Source organism: Haliaeetus albicilla, chromosome 22, assembly GCF_947461875.1.
Source record: "Haliaeetus albicilla chromosome 22, bHalAlb1.1, whole genome shotgun sequence".
In the NCBI taxonomy this organism is placed as follows: Eukaryota; Metazoa; Chordata; class Aves; order Accipitriformes; family Accipitridae; genus Haliaeetus; species Haliaeetus albicilla.
In genome coordinates this window covers 26,075,197-26,102,884 of record NC_091504.1, presented here as the reverse complement: position 1 = coordinate 26,102,884, position 27,688 = coordinate 26,075,197, and the positions used below count along the sequence as shown (strand labels likewise).

The 27,688-nt window shown below is 49.2% G+C and overlaps 1 long non-coding RNA gene across 1 annotated transcript in view; it reads left to right on the top strand.

Moving 5' to 3' along the window:
- The window catches only part of LOC138690586 (uncharacterized), a 166,187-nt gene extending 142,708 nt beyond the window's left edge, over window positions 1-23,479 (top strand). Inside the window, exons 5-7 of the long non-coding RNA XR_011329376.1 lie at window positions 19,244-19,339; window positions 20,074-20,187; window positions 21,515-23,479. This is a non-coding gene — a long non-coding RNA (uncharacterized lncRNA). The remainder of the gene's footprint in view (window positions 1-19,243; window positions 19,340-20,073; window positions 20,188-21,514) is intronic.
- Window positions 23,480-27,688: the final 4,209 nt, after the last annotated feature.

The following is a 27,688-nucleotide window of genomic DNA, read 5'->3' as shown; positions in this document are numbered from 1 at the left end:
GACTTCTTAACCCCTAAATTCCAAAGTGGTGCTTTATTAACTAACAAGAGCATTAAAAATGCACAGAGTCACTGGGCTGAGCATCAAGGTCCATGACAGAAAGACAAATTGGACAACTAATAGGTTATGTGAGTGGCAAGTTTTGGTGACAAGCTGACAGTGTGACACAGCAGAGTTGGAGCAAACAGATTACTCAGTGGTTCCTGAAAGGTCATATTGTCAATGTTTCTGTCAGCGGGAGAGCGGCTGTTCATCGCTGCCAAACGGGAAACGACAAGGGGCTTCGCTGCCTCAGATGTTAATGATGGGCTCCCTTACATGCTCCAAGCACTCATGTGAATTACAAAGTTTCTTGGTGACATTTCCAAATGGCTGCTCCTGGGTCAGAGCTGCAGCAAGTGCCCTGGTGCTGGTGTGAGGAGGGGGCTTCTGCCAGGTCCCAGGCACATGCTCACCACCTGCATGAGACAGGCAAGCCCAGCTGGCTCTTTGGGAATGGAGGGAGGGTTTCTGCAAGCAGCGATGAGTGCCATATACTTGCACCTGCTCTTCAGCTGCCACTTTTTGCCTGATGTGCCAGCAAGCTGATGCTTTTTACTAGTGGTGCAGCATAAGCCACAAGCAGCTGGGCAGGAGCTGGAGTGCCTGGCTGGCTGCAGGGAGGAGAGGGACAGCAGGTCTCCGTATATGGGCTGCCTCGTCTGCCAGGACTGCACCACAAGAGGCACTGAGCAGAGCACGCAGAGCCTTGCCTCTGCCCCAAAGAGCTCACGTGTACCATTCACCCCAAATCCTAACCTGTGAGACCATGTCTGGCTGTCACTCACCACGTCCAGGCAGCTGGTTTTTGGCTGTGACCCTGCATCGTTGAGGGAACAGATGATGGACAGGGGAGCAGGAGGCAGAGAGGGTTTTGTGCTGGTGTTGGCAGAGCAGAGGGAACAAGGGGAGGCTGGTTGGTTGGAAACAAGAACAGTTTGTGAAGAATAAGGTGCTGGAGGCCAGGATTTGGAGCGTGGCCAAAATCCTGCAGAAAGAGACAGATGCAATGCCTTGGTTATCTGGCACTTCATGGCTGGTTTTCACTGGGAATTGTAAACGAGGACAGCAACAATCTAGCCACCCTTCAGAAACAGTGCAACGAGGGAATGGAATAATTTCCTGTAGGCAAGAAGCAGTTACAAAAATAGTGACTTTCTGAGATGCCACTTGGGAGCCTCCCCAGCATCCCTGGGCTGTGCTTGGGTCTCTATGGGACATGGAGCATCTGGGGGAAGCCTGGCTCCACGTCTCTTCACTGCAGAGCCAGCAAGACCCATAATTAGACCATGTTTGCTTTGAGTCATCAAGATTTTAAAATGGTTGTCTTGTATCTCTTGGTAAATGCTCATTTCCATCCTATCTGGCCTGTTCATCTCACTGGCAAACTGATTTTCTCTTGGGAGGTACCAGTGCCATGCTAGCCCAGGGTGATCACCAGGTGTGACTCTGGTCAGCGCTGTTTGCCCTGGAACCTTGGGGAACCACCAGCTTTGCCACGGTTCCCTGGGTCCGGGGGAGGAGAAGTCAGCTCGGTGGCCTCACAGCAGAGATCTATCTGCAGTGTCATGCCCGTGGCAATGGCAGAGCCACCCCTTGGCCGATGGGCTGTATCCTGCTTGTCACTGCTCCAGTGCCATGGGAATGCTTGTGCAGGACAGTCACCAAGGCTCAGAGAGCCAGGTCCTCTTAGTGCCAGAAGAACGAACCTTCAAGCCACCTTTGTTTTCCCAGACAGAGCAGGGACCTGACTTTCTTGGTATTTGAATGTTATGAATGAGGACATTCTTCAAGCCACCATCCAAATGAAAGTGGGGTGTGCAGGCATATGCGAAAGCTAAATTGAGCACACCAAGAATAATCTGGCTGGGCATGAGAGCTCAGAGAACTCTCTAGACTCTTAATTTTTTGTCAAATGGTCACTGGAGGGTTAATGTAATTTTGGTTTTAATTACATTGCTGGAGGGCACACTTACCCAAGGGAAAAGACATAATTACCAAGACATTTTATTAAGATATTATTTAATTTTATTGATGTGTCATAAGCAAAGGCACAGGAATGTTCAAATCAATATATACTTACATCAATGTTTAATCTACTTTCAGCATTTTTGCCTGTTCTATTTATGCAGTTACTAGTTGATAAATTAACTTCCTGGGAATATGTGGAAAATTAATGAATTTCCAGCAAAATCACGCCCTGTGTATGTGTTTCGACAGGAAACCAGAATATGAACAGGCTTTCGCCTTCTTTCAACAGAATTTTTTGACCCCTCTTCCTTGCAGTTCACCAGTACTAGGTCATGTGTGTTCCATTTTTTTCTTCATCATCTTTTTCAGAGCAGGTTTTTAGACCTTGCAGGTCAGGACCCCCTGTGTGGAGGGCAGATTAGAGCTAGGCAGCATGTCATCCTGGTCCAGTCCACCAGCGAGACCCCTGCCCCGAAGGCCACCCGCAGAGCGGGGTTTATCCTCTGATCATGCAGCTGGAAGCACCGAGCACCTCTGCTCTGCTGGGTGGAAAGCGCGCTCAGGCTGGGCTGCCTGGCTGGTGGTCCTCTCCCAGCAGTGTGGTACAATAAGCACAGTTCTGGATATTTTGTGGAGCACCTGGGACTGCACTTTGCTAGTAGCAGAGAGGCATTTATGGGATGTGAGTATACAACTCCATTTGTCACTCATTCCAGGAGGCAAAATCTGCTTAGATCTTACAGAAAAAAACCAACCAGTCTAGGGGTGTTGCGCAGGACCTGGGCCCTGAGCATCCCGTGTTGTTAACTCTGTAGCGAGAGTGACGGAACACGAAGCCATGCAACCTGGCAGTGACAGAGGAGGAAAATGGAGCTCCTGGACAGCTTACTGTCCAGGGTCGGTTACTGAATCCTGTTTGCTGTGCTCTTGATGGTGAGGCTGATGCAGCACAAGGTTACTTTCAGATACAGACAAATTCAAGTTCATGATGGATTACAAAGCAATGAAATAAGAGCTTATTTTCACACCATGTTTGCAGCTGGGAGAAGAGTAAAAATAACCTGAGTGGTAGAGATACATAGTCAGAAAGAAATGGATGTCTTCATCCCCATGTGGTTTCTGATCTCTTTCTCCAGCTTTTCCTCCCCCCCCCCCCCCGCCCCCGCTTGGGAAGTCTGTCTTGCTTTCTCCAGCCCTAAGGGACTCACTGTGTGGTGGGTCTGTCTGCCTTTCCTCTCCTTGCAAAGGCAATTGCCTTTCCATCTCTCCAGTCTTCTGGGTCCTCACTCGTGGTTTTCCTGGGGTTGCGCTGCTCCTGTGCATGGTACTTTTCACTCTTGTACCCTTTGGCAGGTCTCCACTCACTGCCATTTGCATCCAATTGCCTTGTGGGTGAGAAATCTCTGATGTAATCTCTGATCCAGCCAGCTGCTGAATTACCCTGACTCCAAATGATTTGTCACCAGTAGAAGGATTGATGTTGGGAAGCGCTTTTCTAGATGCCTTTTATTTTCCCACATGCACGGTGCTGCAGCACAATTCCTCCGTTGTCTTCATCTATCAGCTACCCCAAGTATATATATTATCTACTGGTTCAGCTGCTCCTGCTCCCTGCATGAGAGTCTCCTGCTCCCTTCTGCTCTCAGAGACACGCAAATGACACTTGCAGTGACAGACTCGGTTCAGCTTCCCCATGCATAGGTGGGTGGGCACTAGTGGGGCTGATTTTCATTAACACTTCCCAGATGCTGCCTCATATGGTCAGTTTTGCAGGAATCCTGGCCATGGCCCTTCCCTTGCTTCCCTGCTGAATTGAGCCATCTTTTTTCCCAGGCAGTAGCTGCCATCTGCACCAGAAGGTTAATTTGTTCCTCTTCCCTGTAAGTGCATTTATCACATGGAAGTGGCTGTTGTGGAAAATATTGATCAAACACCGGCTGTTCCCTGGCTGGACTGAAACTGAGTGTTAAAGTTACTCAATTGCTTGGCATTTTGCTTTGTGTGGTGCAGACAGCTATGAAGAGTGTGTCTGCGTGTGCATGTGTGTACACATGTGCATTTATGTGTATGGCATGTGGGGTGGAGCGAGCAGTGGCTGCTGCAGTCTCTGTTTCACCCTCCAGCATTCCCAGCAGCGATTTTTCTGGAGTTGGATGTATGGCTGATCCCTTTGTGTGGAGCAGGTTTTCTCCTGCATCCAGCCCAAGCTGCTGGGCCAGTGGTGGCTGTGCCTGCAGAGCCCCTGAGCATGGCCAGGAGGTGGGAGGGAAGCACATGTGTGTTTAGAGGAAACTGTGTCTGGTGTTTGGGAGCAGAGGGCTGGGGTATCTGTAACTCAGCAGTGCACCCTGCCACATTCGGAGCCATACATTTCCAAAGCCATTTGGACCTCTGACTTGGCCAGCAGGAATGCTCTGGTTTACTCTGCTTTAGACCTGAAACTCCACCCTTTGTTTCTGTCTAGTGCCTGTGGCAACCCTGGGCCATCGTTCTCTCCAAGCTCCTTCTCGCTTCCCAGCACCGCCACAGACGATTGCTACCAGTCTGTGCACTGGAGCACACTTGTCTCTCTATTAAAGAAAAATACAATAATAACAACTCCTTGTGGCAGCTGCACAAATATATGCTGTTTTGACAGGACCTTATTTCAGCACAGTGCTCTGGAAAGCTTGTGTGAACATTTCTTGCAGGCAGCTTCACGGTGGGAGAGCTCTGGCACAATGAAAACATATGAGTCACCCGTTTAAAAATCATAGCGTTTTTAGCACCAGGACTTGTCTCTGGTCCTGGCCATCTGTCAGTGACTACTCTCACCAGGGTGCTTTTCAGGCATTTTATTTACCAAGGAAATAATGGCTGGGGACCCTGGCCCTTTGGCACCCACAGCAGTGTGCAAGTGGTCCCAGCCACTGGCTTGCCATAGGATATCTGTGCAGTGGGCTGCATCCAGGCTGGGATGGCACTGGGCTCCTGGTCCCCATCATGTCACAAGGAGCTGAGGGCATTTGGACAAGGGCTGAGGTCATGGCAGAAATAACAAGGGGCATCCAGGAGCAGTGAGTTTGTCCACTGGGCTCCCAGTTTGTGTCATGGTGTATGAAGCAGCAGAGCAGACGCTGGGAGAGGTAGGAAGAAGTTTTCTTAGGAAGGCTTAGCCCAGTGCAGAGCTCTGGCTTGGCAAAGCAGGGACAGGCAAGGGACTGCCCCAGCTCTGTGGGTCACGGGTGGAGGGAGGGCGCATGCTGCACAGCAGATGCTGCTGGGGCCAAAACGGGAGCACGAAGAGAGCAACTTCCTAGCACATGCCTGGGACACTGCAAGCTGGTGCAAGGTGTTAACCTCTCCCTGGAGCAGGGTCAGCCCTTTTGACAGCTATCTGCCCGTTAAAAACAAGCAGAGAAGCCCACAGAGGAGACCTCAGTTAGCTAGTAAAAAAGAGCAGCACTACTAGCAAGAGACAGCCACTTGGCTTCAGATGTAGCCTATTAGCAAGCAATGGAGAATAAATAACAAACTCAAGTGCAAACCTACTGCATGTGTGTGCACATGGTAGACCAGTGCGCTGCTAAACATCAGCCAGGTCGTTGGCTCCATCTCCGCTGTCCTTCAGATCTACTCAGGAAAGCATCGTCCCTCTACCGTGCTGCCATGCTGCCAGGGTCACAGTCTTCTCCTCCAGCATCACAGTGCTTGTGTCTTTTTTCCTGATTGCACTTTTGCAGTGGAGAGATTCAAACTCCCTGTGTGGTGCATCTATGCTTGGAAGCAAATGGCAGCTCTGGGGATCTGACACCGTGACCGCTGCGCTCCCTGTGATACTGTGCTGTAGGATCCTGCCACACCAGCCGGGAGCAGGCACTGGTGGCTGCAGGCAGCTCGAGCCTGCTTTTTTGCTGCACAGTCTGGCATACTGTCCAATACAGATTCACAAGAGCTGTACTCTGCCAGTATATTAAAATTTAATTAGGCAGTAAATGCTTCATGCTTCCAAGCCTTGAGGCTGAAGAAAGCCAGAATGTCTTTTGGTTTCTTAATGGGACAACTGTCCCCTCCAATAGGCTGTAAATGGTTTTAGTGACATTGGGCAAAAGCCTGCCTTCTGTTTTACAATTGTGTAATTGCTGGCACGCCCAGTTCATCTCTGCATTGCCTCTTAATGCACCAGGGTGTGCTGGGAGGGACTGGCTGGGTGGAGGAAAGGCTGCCAAGCCTAACCCTTCTCCAGCCGTCGCTGGGAGACATTGGGGCTGCTGTGTGTGATGTGGAGGAGCTCACAGCGGTACCAGCTCCAGGGGCTCTTAGCCCAGCTTCTCTTTCTGAGGGTCCGTGAAGGAGACACGAAGGCTCAGAGCCAGGACGAGGGCAGCAAACCCCTTTTCTCCGCTGTGGCACCCCTTCTTGCTAGCACAATGCTACTCTCGCTGTAGCTCTCACTGTGAGAACCCTGCATGTTAATATTTGCCATTACTCTAATAATTATTTCTTCACTATTTCTTCACTCAGCACCATGGCAGGAGTTCATGGCTTCAGCAGGCACAGATTTTCTATCCTGGGTGCTGTATACTCTACCCACGCTAAATTAGATACAGTCCCTTCCTCAGAAAACTTGAAGTCTAAAATAAATTATAATGCAAAATAACAGACTCCTGTGATATGGAGAGCACGGGTCTGCCAGAGTCACAGCTGAAACTGCCCAGTGCTGCAGGTTGGATGGAAAGCTTCTACTGCCAGGTCTCCTTGAGAGCTAAGCTCTGCTATTGAGTCTCCTTACCTGGAGAGCTGTTTGTAAATTCCGAGTATTGATTTTGAAAAATGCAGTTCCTTCTTGTAATTTAAAGAAATGAAGAGATTCTTAAGCACCAAGAAAGCTCCCAGTTATTTAAAACCCTTTCAGCTTAAAGTATTAAAAAATGAAGCATTTTTTACACATCTTGGTGTCCCTTTGGGTGAGGACAAGGGAGGATTGTGCAAGGCCTTTCCATGGGAACCCAAGGGATATATATATATGTATTGCGGGAAATTCATTAAAACGCATTTCCAGTATCAAAGGGCTGCTCTTAATCACTCTGTGGCAAACTGCTGCTTCAAACAGCGTTTCCAGCCTCCCAGCCTGCGTGTTCACTTCTGGGACAGCTTCTGCCCGGTTCAGTACTTGTTCTCCTCCCTCTTTCTGGGGCAACACGTCATTTACATCTTGATCTGAAGTGCAGGAAAAAACTTCAGAAAGAGACGTTGAGCAAAAGGCTAATTGCGAGCAGCAGGGGAGCTGCCGCTGTGGGCTGCACGGGTGCAGCAGCACTTCTGTGCGGGGACGTGCCGGCTGCTGCTGCGGGCTGTCTGCTGCAGGCTGGCTGTTTCTGCAGGCTGGCTGCTGCAGGCTGTCTGTGTGCTGCAGGCTGGCTGCCTGCTGCTGCTGTCTGTCTGTCTGCTGCAGGCTGTCTGTCTGCTGTGGGCTGTTTCTGCAGGCTGGCTGGCTGCTGCTGTGGGCAGCTGGCTGTTGCTGGCCGCACTGCCAGGCCACCTAGCATGAGCAGCCAGCGGCCCCATGCTTGGCTGGGCTGGGTGGAGGGTTCTCTCCTCCGAGGTCTCTTCCTGGTGGGAGGCTTGGCCTCCTCCAGCACAGGCTGATGCCTCAGGGCCCTGCTTACCCTTGGGGTAACTGATCTGGCCCAAACTGTGCTGCTTGGCTCTTGTGCAGCTGCCTGTCCTCTGCCAGCAGCCCGGAAGGGACAGCAGCATCAGGTGCTGTGCGGGTTCCTTCCCTCCAACTGGGACGAGGTTACAGCAGCGGTCTCACAAGCTTTAGGAGACTGAGAGGAAGAAGCAGAGCCACCCTGAGCCCAGCCTTGAGTCCTGCGCCCAGATGATGAATAAAAATTCCTGTTTCCTTCCAACTTCATCCTATCTGAGATGAAAGGAAATGATCCAGAACTGTTCGGTGCAGCCAGCAGCGGCCACTGGTACCTTCCCTTCACCATGTGTTATCCACCACCTGGCAACCATCTCGCCAGCCACCCTGGAGGGTGAAGCGCTCTGGGCTTGGAGATGATCACTGAAATCCTACTGGTGTTGGTGGGACTGTGCGGGTATTGCACCCTCACAGACTGGCCTGGGTAGGGAATCAGAGTAAGAGATGGGAGCTGACACATGCCAGATTGGCAGCTAGAAAATTGGCACAATTTTCTTCTTTCATTGTAATGCAGAAAATATTTTGACCTTGGGGTAGCTGGCGTGCGCGGGGAGGTCTACCAGTGAGGGGATGTTGGAGGCAAGCACTGCTCTTCATTCTGAGCACAGGCAGGACTCGTTCCAAGTGGCCATGCTCCCTGGACAATGGCATCTGCTCATGAACCTTCATTCATCTTTGAATCTGGGGCCCATGAGGAGCATCTGGAAAAGCCTGTGATCACTCTGCTTGGCTCTGACTAATCCTGGGCTCCTGAGGCTGTGCAGGTTGCTGCTGAGATCTCACTACTCGCATGTGTTCCCGAGACTTCAAAAAGAGCCTCCCCCAGCTTTTACTATCAACATTTGAGACACTTGTCACTTTACAAAATGTCTTCATTATTTTAAAATGAGGTTTTTGAGAGAAGCTGTTGTTATTTATAGATTTCTATCTGCTGTCAAAGCACTTATCACTGTCATATCCCAGAGCCTCCTAGTAAATGCCATGCTGATGTCCACTTTGGAGATGCAGCTAGACAGGGAGGGTAATCGCTCTGTGCCCCCCACTGCTGGGCTGCAGCTCCTGCCGGGGCGGGTTATTAACGCCCTGGGCTTCGGAGCTGCTTGCTGCGAGACAGGGATGCAGCCGGCGGTGCTTCAGTCAGGGTGAGTTCCCTGAGAGGCATCATTGCCACATCACCAGTGCTTATGTTTGGGACAGCTGCTGTGATGCAGCCCAGGACACCCATGCAGCACAGTGCGGTGCGGTGCATGGTGCAGACACTGCTCTGGCACCCAGGCATGCTGCAGGGTGGGTGGCTGTGGGCGCTGAGCCTGCAGTGCCGGTAATGCTGCTGGGGACCCATATGCCTGTGTCCATGCCTGGTGCCCTGAGCTGGGTCCAGTTGCTGGCAGGACACTGGGGGGCACCTTGGGTGTAGCCTGGGACTGAGCTGGAGCCTGCGAGGGTGCAGGGTGCTGTGCTGGAGCAGCTGTTTTTCATCCAGGGACAATCAATTCTCCTCATGAAACAGCCTGTTAGTCACTCACGGCTCTGACTGGCACTCTGAAATTAACTGCCGTGAGAACAACTTGGAGGGGTTTTGCTGCTGCGGTGCCTCTTTAGAGCGGGAGCGTTTGCCCACATCTCATGGCCAAGTCTCCCCAGGGAATCCTTGCCTGACCATGTCAGCCCTGTGCGAAGTGTTAACATATAATAAGGAGCAATAGGCATCCACTGGCTATTATTTTCCATTTGCATGGTCAGCTGGAACAGACAGCAGCTTGGAGTAGGGTTTGATATGCCTATATTGATTTTCTTTATAGATTAGAGTGATTCAAGCAGTTATAAGGTTAATTTCAGATGATTAACTTCACCATATTGTAATATTTGATTTAGATTGGCTTTCAAACACTTTCCACTTATTGGTTTTCAATATCGTACTTTTAGCACTGCAGCCAAATGTCATTTAAATAAAAGGTTGACAGAGTAGAAAATATTCACAGCAGACCGGAAAATTCCGCTACATGCCAGCCTGGACCTGCTCCAACACAGCCAGGGAGAGGAGCAAAGTGTAGAGCAGCACACTCGTGTCCAAACCCGGCCTTTGCTGAATTCATGCTGGGCTGATGCAGCCCCTGGGGTGAGGGTGACTCTGGTCCTGCAGGGTCCCCTCCAGACGGATGGGTCCCTCCGCTGCAGCGCTGGTCCTCGGCAGCACCAGGATTAGCCATCGCTTCCCAGCACAGTTGCCGCCTGCATCCCCTGTCACACGAGCTGTGGGGACCGTAGCGTCACTGTTATTGACAGGGTTGTTGCTGTTTTGTTTGTGACATTAAAACTCCTTCTTGATAAAAATCAAATCATGAAGTTGTTGGATATGAGGAGAAGTTTGACCTGCCAATTTCTCCTCCTGGCTTCAGATAATCTTCCTGTCCTGGGGGGGAGGTGCCAGAGTCTTCTGGTGTAAGCTGAATAACAAGATTTTATTTGCATCAGCTGGAAGCGGCTGGGGATTTGGAGACTGTAGGAAAATTACATTTACGTGATTTCATAGGGAGCTTCCTCCTAAAATATGCAAATGAGGCATTAACATCTTTTCTTGTCAAGGGATCCTCACTTCCTCGCAAACCTCCCAGCCCAAGAGGAGTTCACAGAGTTAATGTTTCTGATAAAGGCGCCAGAGATGTGAAATATGAACAAGTAGGACCCTGTTCTCAGCACCCCTGTTTGGCAGATATTTCTGCTGGTTTTACAGGCTGCAGAGCTGCTGTGGGGCCGGTCCCTTCTCCCTGCAGAGAGCAGGTGCCAGCCGTCCCCCGGTGGGACTGTGCTTTGCCTGGGGGCAGCAGCGTCTGGAAAATGTTCATTTTTTGTGATAATCTCATGACCTAACGATCCTGCAGTTTTACAGTGGTGGTGTCCACCTTACCCGCCAATGTCACATGGATCTAGAGTCCTACCAGGCAGCGATCTCACCACTGAGATCTAACACTCTCACAACAGGTTGCCCTGTTCACCATGGCTACATTCCTCATTCTTGGCATTTACAAGTCTTCCAGCCACTCTGGTTAAACAAAGAGGCTTTTTGATGGGAAACGTCATCCTTGTGTCTTGGAGGATCTTCATCATCCCATCTGTACTAACTCGAGTTCTTGCTCCAACCTGTGGTCATGGGGAAAGGGTGGGAAAGGCGTTACTTCCAACTGTCTTGGATGATGCTTCTCATTCTGCCATCATGTAAAGGAAAAGCTCTGTGATTCTTCACTGTTGGTGCAATGTGCCCTTTATATCCCTTGAGACCAGACCATAAAAATAATAGAAAACTGACATTTAAGCTACTGGAGGCAAGCATTGGGGTTTTTTTTATATTAGATTGTTCTGAGCTAAAATGCACAAAGGAAAAAAAATCACCAAAAATATGCTGCTTCTTGCCTATTTCGCATGTCAGTATGGACAATATGTGCACATCTCAGACCAGATTATATTAATGTTTCTGAACACTGATGAGTCCAAAGCCACTAAGAGCTGTGCACAGCAGCTCAGAGGGTGTGGGAGTGACAGAGACGCTGGGAAGCCAGAATACAGGCGGGGAGCTGTTTGCTTTTTTCATGGCTCGTGTCTCCTCCTATCTCTCACTTTTATTTTCAGGGGCTATTTTCTTCTTCACATTTTGGTGATGTGCTGAATACAGATGAGACACAATGTACACAGAACTATTAGACTGACACACACTCATTTTGTGTTTTTGGAGGAAAAAATAAACCCCTGATCAGGTTAGCCTGGCATAGTCTGAAAATGATGTGAGACACCTGGCTGGCAATAGTCCCTCAAGTGGCTGAAATCCCGGGTCTGCTGGCAAGTGCCCTGTGCAGGGAAATGCCAGTGCAGGGATAGGACATACCTGTTGGGTCCGCGGGTGCTGCAGGATGGAGCTGCGCCCGCGCACCTTAGGCCACTCTCGCTTCTGCCCCTGGGGCTGGGGCTGCCTTTGCGCCGGCAGCCTTCTGGAATCTGTCTGGTCTGAAGTGCAAGAGTCTGACAATTTATGATCTGGCCACTTCTCTCTATGCCTGCGTGTCCTGAGGTGAAGTGATATGTCTTTCCATAAATTTCAGGTATTCTTTACAGAGTGCCTTGCTGGCCACTGTGGTTCAGGCAGAGCTGATCAAATACTTATTTGTCAAATGAATTGTCTGATTAAGTTTGTCATTTCAAATGATTTATTTATAAGTCATCTGCAATAACAAATATTTATATTGCCTCCTGACCAGCAATTATTTGCCCTTCCTGATTATAAACTACTATACACCTGCGGCAGCTGATGTCCGTGGTCTAAACTTTGGAACAATAATCCAAGAACGTGAAGAAGCACTCTGTAATTCCCTCAGCAGCCTGCAGAACATTTGTATTATCTTCAACTCTTTTCCAGAATTCTTCCCCATACACTTTTTGACAAAAGGAGACTGCACAGACCCGACGAAGGTCAAAGCTATTAAAAATCTTTTCAGTGAACAGCACTGCAGATCTCCAAACACTTGCAGCTCTCCAGGGAAAGTCTGAACTTGCATTTTTCTCCTCTGGTTGTTCCATCCGGCACCCACCAAATGAAGCCGGTGTGGAAACTAACTTTCTGAAGCACCTGGGTCCGTCAGAGCAGGCTTGATGAAATAGCCATTGTATTCTACCTGTAGAACCTAGAGAGATAAATACAGCTATTCAAGTAATTCATGTGACTGGAAAAATATAGGGCATGCTAGATGCAAGACATTTTAAAATACAAAGGAACATTTGTTCAATATTTTTTCAGGTATCTGTTGAATCTGTATTAATAAAGAAAATCATGTGGCTTAAATAGACCTTGCAGTGGCTGCTCTTAAGACTGCATGTATGTGGCAAGATTTTGTTGCTCACTAACTTTACCTGCTTTCACCTCACTTTATAAGATGCCTCAGAAGTTCCCTTCAGGCACTTCTGGATTTGAATGATGTAAATAGTGGTGTCATCTGTGTGCTGTGCTGAATTCTCATTCTACCTGCTGTCTCACTTGTTGGCATGTATGTTAAATGAAAGCAGTTCCCATACAAGCCAGGATGGCACCCTGCTAATAGCCTTTGTCCTGCAAACATCTATGATTTGTATCTGCTCTCTGTTCCTGCCTCGGTCCCAGCTGGGGGTGGATCTGTAGGGATGCTGCAGAACTTCGCTGCATATGACCAATAATGTCACCCTCATGCCTGTGACGTTTCTGAGAGATGATGTGAGAATGACATTGCCTGCAGCCTCTCTGTCTGAGCCAATTAAACAGAGAAATTAAACAATGTCTGAGTCAATTAAAAAGAAAAATTAAACAATGTGACAAACAGGAGACAATGGAGACAAAGCTCACTGCTGAAGTACATCTAAGGAAGGACACCAAGTACGTGTACAGCAGCCAGTGTCAGGCCACAGTGCTGCGGTGCCTTCCTCGGTCTTTGCAATTGTCTCACCAGAGAGTGGGAATCATCTCATGGTGGGGCTGGCAGCTGTAACTGCTCTGAACCCATTTCTCAGGAGACATTGCCTCCTTGGTCTGGCCTTTCTTCCTGGCGCCTTCTCTCTTGTGCTGGCAGCGGAGTCCAGCAAAGCCCCTTCCTTCTGGGGCACTTGAGCAGATGTTTTCTCGCCTCACAGGCTGGCAGCTTGGTGAGGAGTGCAGGGACTGCGAGGGACTCACGGAGCTGGGTCCCACAAGGCCAGCATCCCTCAGACTTGCAGCAGTGCATAGTCTCAATCTGGAGCTCAGTGATGATACAGACCAGCTCTGCAATCCGGAGACACTGTTTATGGTCACAAACATGGCGTCCAGCTTAATGTATGCCAGGAATCAATTAGTAATTCCTCCAGTGAGCTCATATGTTTGGTTAAGCTACAGCATTTCTCTCTGAAAGATAATAATCCAAGACCAAAAACTTAAAAAAATCCACAGTGTTCCTCACTGCTCCCCTCACACTGCTAGTGGAAGGGAGAGGCTGTCTACAGAGCAGGACAAGCCCCTTCTGGAGGCTTGCAAGGTACAGCTGGAATGTATTTTCCTAATAACTTTAGGGAAAATTATAAATCAGCACCATAAATTTAGCTGTGCTTGGCTAAGTCAGCACAGAGCAGTTAGTACAGGTACTTGGTAGTGCACTAGCAGGGGGGAAAGCTACTGTATTTCTAAAACCCTGACACTTTCTCCACCTTGGGAAATGGTTACTGGAGTGTCTCGAGCTCAGGCACTGTCACCAGCGTCACTTACACATTTGCTCACGTGCTGGGTGCGGGGTGGATGCGAGCCCCAGGAAATCTCTCTGTCCATCAGTGCGGCCGGTGGCACTCTGCCTCTGCATGCAGGAGCACGGCTCAGCAACACGCACTGCTGCTGCAGCTCCCAGCGGGCAGACGATGGGCAGGGGGCATCCACCCCCCGTCCCCCCAGCAGAGGCTGCACCGTCTGCTGGGCCAGGCAGCTGGGCTCCTGCTCTAGGCTCTCCTGGGGCTCTCGGGACCTGCTTGAGGGGGCCTTTGGGTCTGCAAAACCACACAAGCAAAAGGGACTTATCCGGCCCATTTCAGTGCAGCCCAAGGTGTGAATAGTGTCAAGAGTGTAACAGGCACAGAGAGAAGGAAGTCAGTGGACAGACCATGGCGACTTCTCTCTCTGTCCACACTGTAAGCAGTCAGGCTTGCCTGATTTTTTTTCTGCAGTCTGAGTGACTTTTCTCTTTCAGAGCTGTTAATAGAAGCAACTAAGCCAGACTACATCTTTTCTGTATCTAATTGGCGCTTTCAACTGTAAGTAAAGTGATCTACTAATCATTTTGATCTCTGCTCAGGTCTTTGATCTAGCTGTTGTTCTCAGGTGCATATAGTGACAGCACAATTAATTAATTGCAAGTTTATAACTGTGCAGCTGCAGCATGCTGTAGTTCACGCTTGGAGTTTTACTAGTTGAGTTGCCAGGGTTTGTCATTAATTCTGGCAAACAACAGTGATGCAAAATACCATTCCTTGACCTTTTAAATTTCCCTGAGTCCACAAGCAGAGAGTACGCACCAGGGACGAGCTCCAGCTTCCTGCAAGGGCTCCCTATGGCAGCCGTGCTGCCACACTTGGCACCTCCACCTGGCTGGGGGGCAAAGAGCCCAGCTGCTGATCAGCGTTTCCTAGAGCTGTTTGATTATTTATTGGTAAGTGCTGTGTGAAGCACACAATGTAGCTTACAGAAAAAGAGGAGAGAGCAGCAGAGCACTTAGGGGAATAACCCAAAGACCTTTGCTAGCATTAACTATTCTGTATCCTTCAGTTGGAAAGGGAATTAATTAAACCTCCTGCTGCAGGGTTTTGATCAGTCCCTGCTACAGGATAAGATGAGACCTAGAAGAGAAGCAGAATATCCTCCATTGAATACTCTCCTCTGAAACGGCTGGCAGGAAAGTAAAGCAGATGCATCACAAATGTGATTTGTTTGTGCTGCTCCTTTTGTTCATGTTTTCCACACCAAAGAGGTGATGTTCCTTTTCTAACTCAGCACCAGAGTTGTTGATGTGACCTTGCATTGTGGGCAGACATCTACACTGTACCTGTGGATGAGGTAGGTCGTGTTGTGAGAAAGGGAGAACCTGTTTGCTAACACTGGTGGCTGAGGAACCTGCAAGGAGCAAGCTACAGCCCTTTGGGGTCGGGCACGCTCCTGTCAGAGCCAGTTCTGCCACTGTTTTGTTCTCTGACAGGGCTTGTTCAGCTTCGATAGGCTCGTGCTCCGTGAGCTGTCAAATCTCTTTGCCAGGAGAGCCAGTGGACAAAAGAGCCTCATCTATGTATTTTGCCTCCCTTAGAACAAGGCAAATATTTCAGTATCTGTTGAAGAGTATTTGCATTTTTATGGATAAATTCAAGAAAAAAGGCACCACGCAATCCCAATTTGCATCCCTTATTTCCATAGAAACTACAGGAGCCTTGATTGCTTTCATGTGCTTTTGATGAAAATTGAGTGGGGTATCTTTATCCTGCCATAAGGTGGGAAGAAAAATTGGCATTCACAGTAATATCTAATGGTTCAAAGGATACTTTTGCAAAACAACTTGCTGTGATTTATTAAATAACTTGGTGTTTTTCAAATAATTGGAAAAAAACTTTCTAGAAAACTTGTTGCAAGCCTTTGCTAAACCGCCATAGATTAACATCTGCTTGTGTGGAACGAGGATTGTTTACTGGTACATGACTGCCGCTTGTGAAATTGAGGTCATTCGGCTCCTAATCAAAGTTCAGACACTAGCAGGGAGCAATAAAGAATTTAGATACGGTAATCTATACAAGTGCTTTTAAACTGTAGGGGGAAAAAAAAAAAAGAGGCAGTAAATGCCGTACCGGTGCAAGCAGGCACCGTTGCTGTAGGAGCGGAGGTATCGGAGCATTGGGGCCGGCAGAGCGGGGCGCGGGCTCCTGGAGCGGCGCGGGGGGGCTGTCCCGGGGGGGCGTGGGTGTCCGTGTCCGTCCCGGGGGGGGGGGTCGTGCGTGTGTCCCCGTCCCGGGGCGGGCGGGAGCCGTTCCGGCCGCGGCGGGGGCGGCAGCGCCGGCAGTCGCTGAGCCGCCGTCCCCCCCCCGCCTCACTTCGCCCGCGGCTCGTAAATACCGGTGGGGCTTTAGACAGAACTGTTTTCCTCTTCTTTTTTCCCCTCTCTCCCTCGAGACGACAGAGCCGGGCCGACAGCTCTCCGCCTTCGGCCGCTCGCCGGCACCGGCGGGGGGGCTGGGGGCTGCTCAGCGGGTCGGCGCCGGGGCCGGGCCCGGGGGGTCGCGGGGAGCGGGGGCTGCTCGCACGCGGCGCGATCCGATGGTCGCGTCCCGGTTCGGAGCCTCTTGGGGGCACTGGGGTGCCCGGTCTCATTAATGCGGTGAGAGGCTGCTTTGCAGTTTCCGTCTCCTGGAGCAGGCTGGGTTTGCCGCGCCCGTACTGCTCGTCCTGACACAAGGCCATTTATATTTGATGGTGTTTGGATGAATTATGCACATAGCCACTAAGAGAAATTTAATGATGGGTTTCGTCGTCTTTTTTATAGATTTCAGCCTTTGAATTAAGCACCAGTTCACTCTCGGTGCTACGGGGGATAAAGGGAATATTCCAGTCCCTGCATCCATCACAGCTGCTCTGCCAAGCAAAGTTAACAAGTAAACAGTAATCGCCCCCAATTATTGCCCATTACGTGCTCTCTTCACCTGAGATCACACAACAAAGTGTGAGTGTAGAGCCACAGGAGGAGCTGGGTGGCAAGGAGCTGTCAAGATGAAATAACAGCAAAAAGACCTGTCAAACGCTGGCTCTGTGAAAGACCTAAATCCTCTCCTGATGGCCCCTCGGTGCAATGTACAAGAGCTACTTCTGTGTAATTATAAATTGTCTGCAGGGCTTATCTGAGAGGTTCAGAGTTGACATTACAATAATAGGGTGGGTGAGCTTTATTTAAGGGATAATGCTCCTGGCAGTGGTGTATACATGGCAATAAATGAGCGTGGCGGGTGATTAACACCAGCACGGAGCCGACGTGGTCCCTGCTGCGTGGCCAGAGGAGAAGGAGCCCAGCAGGTCCCTGAGCAGCAGGGAGGTCCCACGGGTCCGGTGGGGCTCCACGTGTGACGGCCTGAGGGTGGCACGGAGCTCTGTGTATGGCCTTGGGGCTCACGTGTGACTGTGGGGCTGCGTGTACAGCCATGGGGCTCCACGTCCAACGTGGGACTCTGCGCTGGGAGGGCTGAGGTGGGTGCACGTGGGGTGGACAGGGTCCTACTGAGAGAGGTGAGAGGGAGGATTCATGTTGCCTAACTCTGGACGTGTACCGGTGCCACGTCTCTGTGAAAGCTGTCTGCCTGGACTCTCTTTACAGCAGAGAGGGAAGGGCAATTTTTTTGGTGTGGTTTACCTGACCTACTTTAGATGGTTACTTTAGGATGAACCGAATTATTCTCAGAATTGCCTTTTCTCTCCATTTGCTATAAAAAAAGCAGAAGGTGATGAGTTCAAATGTGGCCCTGCAAGTCAGGAGGAACTGACCCTGTTGGAAATGCCTTACTCACTTTGCCCAACATTTTCTCAGTGTGCTTCTCTGGTGGTACTTTATTTTAAGGATGCATTTTCTAAGGATGAATTTTCTGCAGTGTTTCCATAGAAGTCTAAGTTAGAAAGGGAAGGTGCAAGAGAACAAGCTTTGCACCTGTGCATTCAAGGTAATTTTTTGTTTTCTTGAGCCAGATTTGCCCTGAAGGTAGATAGACCTGAGAAATATTTGACCCCCTGCCAGCCTTGGGCAAGGCACTTTCTCCTGCCTCTCTGCTCCCACCCTGCAGAAAAGGCACAGTACCACTGAGGATGGAGGGGCTGCTGTGAATCCAGTTGCTTGGAGGGAGGATCTGTGCAGTGGCTCAGCTGTCTGCAAGCATGACAGCAGTGAGATGGGGCTGGCTGCCAGCCCTTCGTTAGGGACAGCCCCACAGCGTGCATGCAGAACGTTTTGGCTTCGGCGTCAATACCTGAATCTGGCACTTTGTACTGGGGCAAAAATAAAAAAAAAAAAATTGTGGATCCACAGTCTCTGGCTCAAATACGTCCAAAGCCTCCACGGGCGCCCAGTGCCTGGAGGCAGCTGTGATGTTATTCCAGCTGAACATCGGGGGAGGGCAGCTCGTCACTGGAGCTCTGTTTAGGGTAGCAGCCCCCATAGTCTTCATGTGAACTGTCGGGTTGCAGTAAGTTACAGGGATCCGTTACTGTTTTAAGAGGAAAGGAAATTTCCCTGCTCTTGAATGCACCAGCTGTGAGGGGGCAGGCAGATACCTGCAGGCTGAGTTTCCTGCAGAGGAGGCAGGCTTCCCAACTGCCCCAGGAACTGGGAAGCAGTAAAAAGGCAATGTGCCCATTCGGTGAGCTGTGATCCCATCACCAGTCAAAGAGACTGATTTAGATCGGTGGAGCTGCCAGGCTGGTCCCACTCGGGAGAGTTAGTGGTGATATTAACTGGAGGAAATTCTACAGAGTAAGTATTAGCCTTGTATTATGTAGAAGTTTTAAGTGCTTCATTAATTTACAATTCCAGTTTTTATTAAATTAATTTGCATTTTAATGGAAAAAAAAATAAGTGGATCCAGCTCTCTTCTTGGAGTAGCAGTAACATGCAGCCTGTATGTGAATGAGTGTGCCTGAGCAGAGGGCAAGGCAACTGTATTGCCAGGTCCCAGGAGCTTCCACCCCTGCAAGGGGCTTACGGTGCTCTCTCCCAGCGAGAGGCATCCCCTCCCCTCTCTGCATCCTTGAGGAAGCCTCTGTGGTTGGTCTGGCTCCTTGTGCAGGGGCATGTGCGGGGGACTGTAAAGCAGATCAGAGCCTCCACCAAAGCATGGGGTAAAAGGCTCTAGGAAAAAGCAGGAGCAGGATGCAATGATCCTGGCTCACCGCAGAAAATGTTTCTTGCTGTGGCCAACATGCAGTCTTGCCCTCCTTGACAGAGCCTTGGTGCATATCTGTTGTCAGGCTCTTTTCTCCTCCTTCTCCAGGAAATAAGGTCTGTGACAGTAAAATGCATCAGGACTGAAGAGCCTCTGCACCCTCTCCTCTGGGCATGCTGGACAAATTGAAGAGTTTAACTGAAGGTAAAAAAAAAAAAAAACAAAAAAAAAAAACCACGAAAAAAGAAGAAAAAATCTCATTGACAGGCACCCTTTGAAATGTGCAGCCAGTGCTCTTCTCTGACACGTGTCAGCCAACGGCCCTGACAAATGCCCTCAAAACTCGGCACCTGTTCCTAATTGGGGATCATTGCTCTTCAGGGAGACCAACATCATGACACCCGTTGACTGGCAGGTATCAGTTCTGGAGGGAGGCAGAGCTAATTCTGAAATCACTGATGTTGAGCAGCTTGGCTAGTATTTACAGTGTGACAAAGGTGATGTTTTTCTCTGCAAGTTTTTGTTTTGTTTTGGTTTTTTTTTCTAGAGAGAATTTCAGACATGGTGACAGCCAGGCAAAGTAAAAAAAAAAAAAAAAAAAAATCCACCAGCCTCTTTGCCCCCTGGCCCTCAGATCAATAGGTAACATCTCTGGTGCCTCCACAGACTCCTAAACCCTTTACTGTCATACAAGCATTTCCTTCAATGTCCTTCTGCACTGCTTCAGAGAGTAATAATTCAATGATTCTATTCTTCAGGGCTTTACTAATATAAGTTGACTGAAAATGAGATGCTCTCCACCAAACAGTCTTTACTTCCAATCTCTTTTATCATCAGATTTGCTGTTAATGTCACAGGCAGCAATCCCACACATTCCTTTTCCTTTTTAGACAGGTTAATTTAATAAGCCTTTTAATTTTTTTTTTTTTTTCCAATAGCATCCACATGTCTGCTAAGAGAACTTTGACTCTATTACCTCATGGCTGATGTGCTGTAATGACTTCAGTAACTGTAAGCCACAAATGTGGATCTTCTTCTGACCTATGCAGCTGGTAGATGGCAGGAGCTTCTGGACTCCAGGAGCACACAAACTGTAGTTCCTTGCAACTTAGCAGAACACCAGGGCCATTGTGTGTGTATAGGGGTTTTTTTAGAAAGGAAAATTGAGCAATAAACATCCAGAGAAATGAGACATTTAAACATTCAAAGTAATTGATACCAGGAAAAAAATATGATAGGATGAAATCTATTCCTGCAATAAACTGTCCATTAGTTGGGCCATCAGCATAACCCTAATCTAAAGTTACGAGGATCCATTACAGATATAATCAAATACAATTTTCTATATTCCATGAATCAAAAGCACCATATGTATTAAGAGCCTAGTTTGTCTTTTTGTTCCTGCCTTCTCCTGGAACAGTATATATCTGATTTCTTGTGTTATATTGCTCTGATGTCTGCTAAGGGCACCATGCCCTAGAAATTCACATTAAATAACTGAGAGCGAGCACTAGAAATGAAAAAAGTGAAATACTATCTAGACAGCTGGAAGTAAAAATATGAAAAGTGTTGCACTTACAGAAGGAAAAAAAGCCTCTTTTTATGAGTTGAATAGACAGTTTGGTATAAAGAGAAATTCCTCACCCAAGATCAGACATACAGCTGAGCTGCAGCAGGCAGCCTGAAATGTTGTAATATGCCAAGGTGCAGTACAGATACTGGCTTCAAAGAGTGGGCTATGATGTGGATACGGATGTAGAGCATGCAAAAGCACAGAGGTTCCCAAACTTGCTGGGCTAATGATCACTGCCATCCCAGGACAAGCTTTGGCTTCATAAGCATGTGTGCATTGGGCTTTTAATGGAGACACTGCAGGCAGGGGATGAGTCTGCAGCCAGATGTGGTCTGCAGGCTGCAGATGTGTGCTCTCTGATACCGAAGGATGCTCCTTTCATTCTCAGAGGCCTGACTTCCATCTTGTCCTTTCTTTCCCTTTGTTTTGTAAATTTTTCCATTTCTCGCAATCGACTAGATTGCCCTTCTGCAGCAGCCCCCTCCCAGGTCTCTGCGTTACTGTCCTAGCCTCTACTCAGCGAAGGATGTGTGTGTTTGGGCACATGACGGATCCCATCCCGTCCAGCTCACGGACATGTCCTAGGTCTGACTGAAGTCTCTGGCTCTCAGTACCCACATCGCACCAGCTGTCATCTTTGAAACACAGAGAAATCCATAGCTGGGGTGGCTTCTCCAGGTTTCAGGAAGACCTGCACTGTCCACGGCTTTAGCATTGCCCTTGGCCCTGGACCTCTTTCCTTCAGCTCTGCATGCAACAAGGCGACCCACTGGACAAACCATGCACCCTGCATTTTTTGTTTCCAGGCAATTATCAGGGGCTTTGCTTTGACATGAAATGCCTTTGCTGATGACAGAGAAACCAGTGGCCAGGGAACACTATCAGAAGAGCCTAGAGGGAACTGTCTTGGTTTGTAAAGGCTCACACTTCCCATCACAAGTTCCCAACATCTTTGAACGCAGTTTTCCAGAAAGGTGTGTGTGACCTGCACGTGGGCTCCAACACAGGGGTTTCGGGGTGGGTAGCAGCATCAGCAGGAGCCTGCCGTCTGGAGCGGTCTCCTGTCCTTGCCACCTCATCAATTCTCCAGCTGTTCTCTAATCCCATCTGGAAAAAAATAAATCTCTTCTGTCTCCCTAGCCTATCCCATTGATTTATCTGTCTCAGTTCTTCTCCGTAGGTGCTTGTCCGTAAGAAGGGATGCTTTAATTTATTCGTCACACAGGACTTTTATGCCATTTCCTCCAGTATTGTGTACATACTTCCACTGCTGACCTGCATTATTTGGCTCTACACAACCTTTTGGGCAATACTTAGCAGGGAAGAGTGCTCTGACACTGTGGTATTGCTGGTGCTCTGAATTTGCTGTGTTCCTTGGCTCCATCAGCCTGACAGACTCCGGTCAGTGTCCTTGCTCCTGGGAGCCGTCAGGCACCTTGGCTCTTGGTTCTTGCCTTCTGCGATGTTTCACCTTGCAACACACTGCAGGCAGCTGTGGGCTGCCCGAGGGCAAGCTCCCCCTGCCTGGGCTGACCCTGCTCAGAGAACGAGGGTAAGACCTGGGAGAGCTTTTCCTGACTGAAACAGGAGTAGCTGTGGGTCTTTCATGCCAGCACGGGGGTCAGCTTTCAGGGCATGTTGCAGGCTTGCTGCTAAATTCTAGGGTGAGGAGCAAAAGGTTATAAAGGGGTAATATTCTGTTGGTAATTAGGACACAAGTTAGTGGCCCTGTAATCAGCCCAAGTCAATTAATGGATGTGAGATGCTGAGAGAGTCCCATTGCAGGGGATGGGAAGTGAAAGCCCTCTGAGGGCATAGAGTGGGAGAGGGATCGCATCCCTTGGCTGAGTGGGATGCTGCCAGCAGCTGAGATGAGAGAAGGACAGGCAAGAAGGAATGAAACCTGGTTTTGGATTTCTTTGCCTGAGAGCTGGAGATCAGCCAGATAATGAGGCAGTAAGTTCTGAGGGCAAGGGAAGAGCTCGGGACATGGTTAGCTGCTCATTAGCAGCCAGAGATGTATGAGCTCTCAGCACAGTTGCTAGCTCTTTGCTCTGGCCAAGCCTTTGAATGTCCCTGGAAGGAGGGCTTGCACGTTGCTCCCAGCAGCAGTGGCTCCCAGCAGCCGCCGACCACTCCTGAGCAGCAGAACAGCAGCTCTGAAGCTGCTGTGCTAAAGGCTTGAGAAATTAATTTTGCCTGTCAGAGATTCAAATGTAAGTGTGTGAACTGAGGTTCAGCAAGGTAAGCTAACCCACCTGGCTGCACTCCAGCTCTGGGAATGCTGCTCACCGCAGGGAAGGGAAGGCCAACAAGTACCTGCCTGTGTAAGCTGGTATTGTCTTCCACATAAAACATGCCCTTAATTAATAGCTACCATGAACCTAAGTCACTATCTCTGTTATCAATTTGTGGATGTGGTTGGATTGTCTGTCTCCCAGGACAGTAATATCCCTTCATCTTATTGCAAATTGCTTGCAGCATCCTGCTATTACACAGGCTTAATGCTTGAAAAATAGAGATTTAATACTCCACGATATCAGACTAAGTGAGGTCAAAGCAATTCATATTCACGATCCCACAAAGCTCCTTGATAGCCTTTCCTGTGAGAAATGCGGATGTGGAGGTAGCAAACCGGGGAGGTCTCGCCCCTGGTCCCAGCTGTGCCGCACCAACTGGGACCACAATGGCCACCCACCATGGTGTTGGGTCTGTTGGGTCCGTTCCCCGGGAGGAGAGTGGATGCGCCGGGTGCATGGCCACGGCAGAGGAGGGGGGCTGGTGGGTCCCCACTGCCGGGCTGTGCTAGCCCCCGCATTGCACCCTCGCCTGTCCCCACGCTGCTGCAGCCCCTTCCTGCGTTCTGCTGGTTTGCCGTGTTTTTCTAGACCAGAACGGCAGCAGCACATGTATTTTCTGTGTGTGATACAATCAGAGCATGCTGTGTGTGTTTCCAGGGTGCTGACTATTCCCAAGGTGTTGGATGGTTGATGTGCTTTTAATAAGCTTTTTGTAAGTAAGTTGCACGCAAGTTTCCTACGAACTGCCAGTTGTCACCTTGCCTCCTGAACAGAAAGCCTGGGAGTAACGCATCCTGTATTTACATGTTTATTTTTGTCCTGAAATGTATATATTTTGAGACAAATTAATAGCTGGTGTGTGTGTGAGCCTTGAGAGTTTCCTCCCCAGAAAAGATTTATCTCCAGGGATGATGCATATATTGCCAGAACACATTCCTTCTGCATTTGCTTTTATGTGTGTGCCAGGACATGGATTTCACCTGCAACTCATGAGGAAATATCTAAGCACGTAAAATAAATGGGAGGTTTAGGTTCAGAGGGATTTATGTGCAGAAATTAAACACGGGTTAGGAGAAATATCCCTTTGCCTTGCACAAAACCCATGTAACAGACATAATTCTCCTGGTGTGAGCTGAATAGACCTGGAGCTACCTCCTTCCCCAAACTGCAAGACAATCCTAGGCTGATAAACAGCCTTGCTGGTTGTACCTCACAGTTAGGAGGATCTTGCCTAGAGGCTTGGGTACAGGAAACACCCTTTAAAGGCACAAACCAGGGTGGTCTCTGAAATGTGTGAAGGCTGTCTATGACCATTCAGGGGATCTGAGTGCAGGGGCTGCTCCCTGGCTTTTGGGCCAAGGTGGCCAGCCAGGATATAAAACATCAGCCTCCTGAGAGGGGACTAGAGGCAAAGCCCAGAGGTACCCAGAAGCAGGTGCAGCAGAGGAGGTGAAGGACTGTCCTGGCAGACAGGAGGATTTTGTTTGCCTTTCTCCATTGCTGTGTGTAAGGACTGTTGCAGTCAGGGGCTTCTGATGACTGGACCCATCCCAAGGCTGTGACTGTCCACGGAACACTGCGTGCTCTGCCGGAGGGTCATTTGCACAGGTCCTGGGAGCTGCCACTGGTAGCTGGCTCCACTGTGGCTCATCCCCATCCGCTGGCTTCAGCGCTGTTGCATGATGCTAGAGGTGGTACTGCAACGGTTCTGTGCATCTTTCCTGGCCTTAAGAAGCTCCCTCTAAGGGAATTTGCTTCAGACTTTGGGAAAGGGGACCTCTGATGTCTATCTCTTTGTTAGTGGGCAACAGAGGGAAGGTTTATATCCCTGTCTTCAAGACCTGCAGGATTTCCAGAAATCCTTTAAGAGAAAGAGACTAAAGATGATCTGTATCATAGACTATATTTTGCTTGGACAAAAACTATAGGCTGTGTAGAAAGACTCTATTTTGCTTCAACACTGAAAATGTAAGATTTTGGAATCTCGGAGATAATGAGGCTGTGTTAGGGCTGCACTGGAGGACTGTCACAAGAAGAGGAGACCTGAATGTTTGTCAGCAAGATGCCATATGGGGAGCACGGCTATCTCCGCTCCAGCCTCAGAGGAACATGTCCCACTGGGAAGCATCAGTGCTGCCATGCCAGAGCAGGCTGCCTTTCTGCTGGCTTCTGCACAGACAGTGCTCAGCAGCAGCACTGTCACTAAAAACACTACTGGTCACAAAAAAAGGGTTGTTTCCAAGTTTGAGGAATTCTTAGAATGAAACTGCTGCACTAAAATTAACTGGCTCAGCTCATGGTGATGCCTACAAATATACCTTGATTACAGAAGGAGAGGTGGCTGCAAAGAGCCACTGAGGTTTTCCCTGCTGGGACCAATCGACTGGTGACCATGGCTTACACCGACACGATGGTGAATGGCACCTCTGCAGCAAACGTTTCCAGTAAGGGAGCTAGCTGTCAGGAGTGTGTGGTGTCTTCTGTGGCACTGTGACATGCTGATGAGCTTTGACGGATGGCTAATTGCTCACGGTAGTCTGACATAATGGAGCAGTTCTGAGAGCACCTCAGCTGCGGAGGTCAGCAGTGATGCAGAAGGCATAATTTTTCATAGTGTGGTCCTTGTATCCTAAAACTCCTTCTGTAATGGACTAGCAAATTACCACACTATTTAAAAGGTAGCAATTTATAACATTTTGATAACTGCATGCTCCTGAGGCTGTATCATCTGTGCCTGCAGAGAGAATGAATGAGAACACTCCCTTCCCTACAACATGGGCATGGCCATGTAGAAACACGAACATACGTGTGCCTCTGCCATCCCACCACCTTCCTGTCAGTGCAGATCAGAGGTTCATCAGGCGGGATCCTGGAAAAGACCTCTCTCCCTCTCAGGTATGGGCTGTCTCCCATTCCTGCTCATTTCGATGTGTTTCTGGTCTGGGGACCCTGGTGAGGTTCTGGTGCTCACCCAGTCTTACCATTTCCTAACTCAGCTCCTTGGTGTCCCTGTGGGCATTGCTACTCTGGGTGCACTTGGCAGTTCTCCTGTATGCACTGTCTCCTGTCACAAGGGAATTACTTTAATCCCCAAGAGGTGTCCGGGTGTTGCTCCCACAGAGGAAGTGCAATCTTGATGAAGTGGCAGGGCTCACTGAACCAGAATGACCCTATTTACAAAGCCCCAGGGTCAGCAGGCAACTGTTTTTAAGATGTCTCCTTACTTCTTGTTGGGAATGCACCTTAGGGCTCCATCCTATGTGCAGCTGCCATTGTGTCTGTGCGCTGTTTGCAAACGCACTCTGACCACCATGCACACATCTAGATGTCCCATTCGCTGTATTTTAAATACATGCTGCCTCTCTACTTCTGCTGTTCTGCACTAATGTCTCCTTTGCTGCATGGGAGAAATCTCCCTTCATTTCTTGCCAAGAGGAATCTGAAGAATTGAATGCCTGAGAATTTGCATGGAAACATTCATGCTTCTCAAGTAAATAAAATCTCACCCCCAGGTCATGGCAGCAGGTCATCTCTTCCCGCACAAATTGGGTCCTGTGCAATTTCCTTCACTGAAGCCATTGCCTTCAGCAGAACTGCCCGGCACTGTGTCCTAGGAGGAAGGGAGCAGCAGAATCAGAGCACTGGTGTGGAGTCTGGCCAACTGGCGAGTGTCCCCATCACACAGCAGTGATAAGCAGAGCAGAGGAAAGTGCACATCCAGCTGCACAAGGCTGCTGCAGTGCTCGGGATGGATGGAGGGATGTCGGTTCACTGGCTCCAGCCCGAGCAATGGGAATTGTTATCCCCCACTGAGCAGGCTGGGAGCTAAGGGAGGTGGGAGTGAAGTCCCAGGAAGCCAGGAAAAATTGATGATAGTACTGGACTTGGAGGATGTGTCTTCTGGAGATGTTGATGCTGTAAAATGTGCAAGCCTGCAGCAATTAATTCTTTCCAAGTGCAGGTGTGTGTTTGCCTGAAAAGTATGCTTGACTGCATGTGTGCAGGTAAAGCCATGCACCTGTGTTTGAGTAGACAAGTTGCAGCAAGTGTGCATGTGAGTGTATGTGTTTGATGGCAAAGTGTTCCTGCATTAGTACCACAGCAACATTTTTTATTAACTGTCTGCTTTCCCTGTGGAGTGATGTAACTCTGCTCCATGCAGCAGAGATGGGTCCAATTAACCGGATGGATAAAAGTGGTTAATGCACCTTGGAGAAGCGTAATTTAATTGGAAATTATTATTATGTGCCACTCCTATGTAAAGAGTGTGAGAATCAGCACTAATGACTGTTATGAACATGACTTTTAATTGCTATATGGTTCTGCGATTTGAGTCTTTTTCTGGGTATGCTTTTGTTTCCCAGAGATTTCAGGTGGGATGCTGATTGCAATGACACACTGGGGACGAACAAGGCACATTCCAGTGAGTTGGGGCTGTCAGCCTTGTTTGTGCTGATTCGTGGGTGGAACTAGAATCTATGATTTGCCTTTGAAATCTGCAGAGATCGGCTCTGTTTGCAGTGTGCCAAGGACTCCTAGGCAGCAGCATTCCTGGCTGGTGGCATCAGCCCACACCCTGCCTCCTTGCTCACTGCTGATTCCCCATTTGCCTGAAGTTTCCTTTCAGCAGTTATGCCCACTGAGGCAAAAGCTGTTCTCTGCTGCATTGTTTGCCTTGCA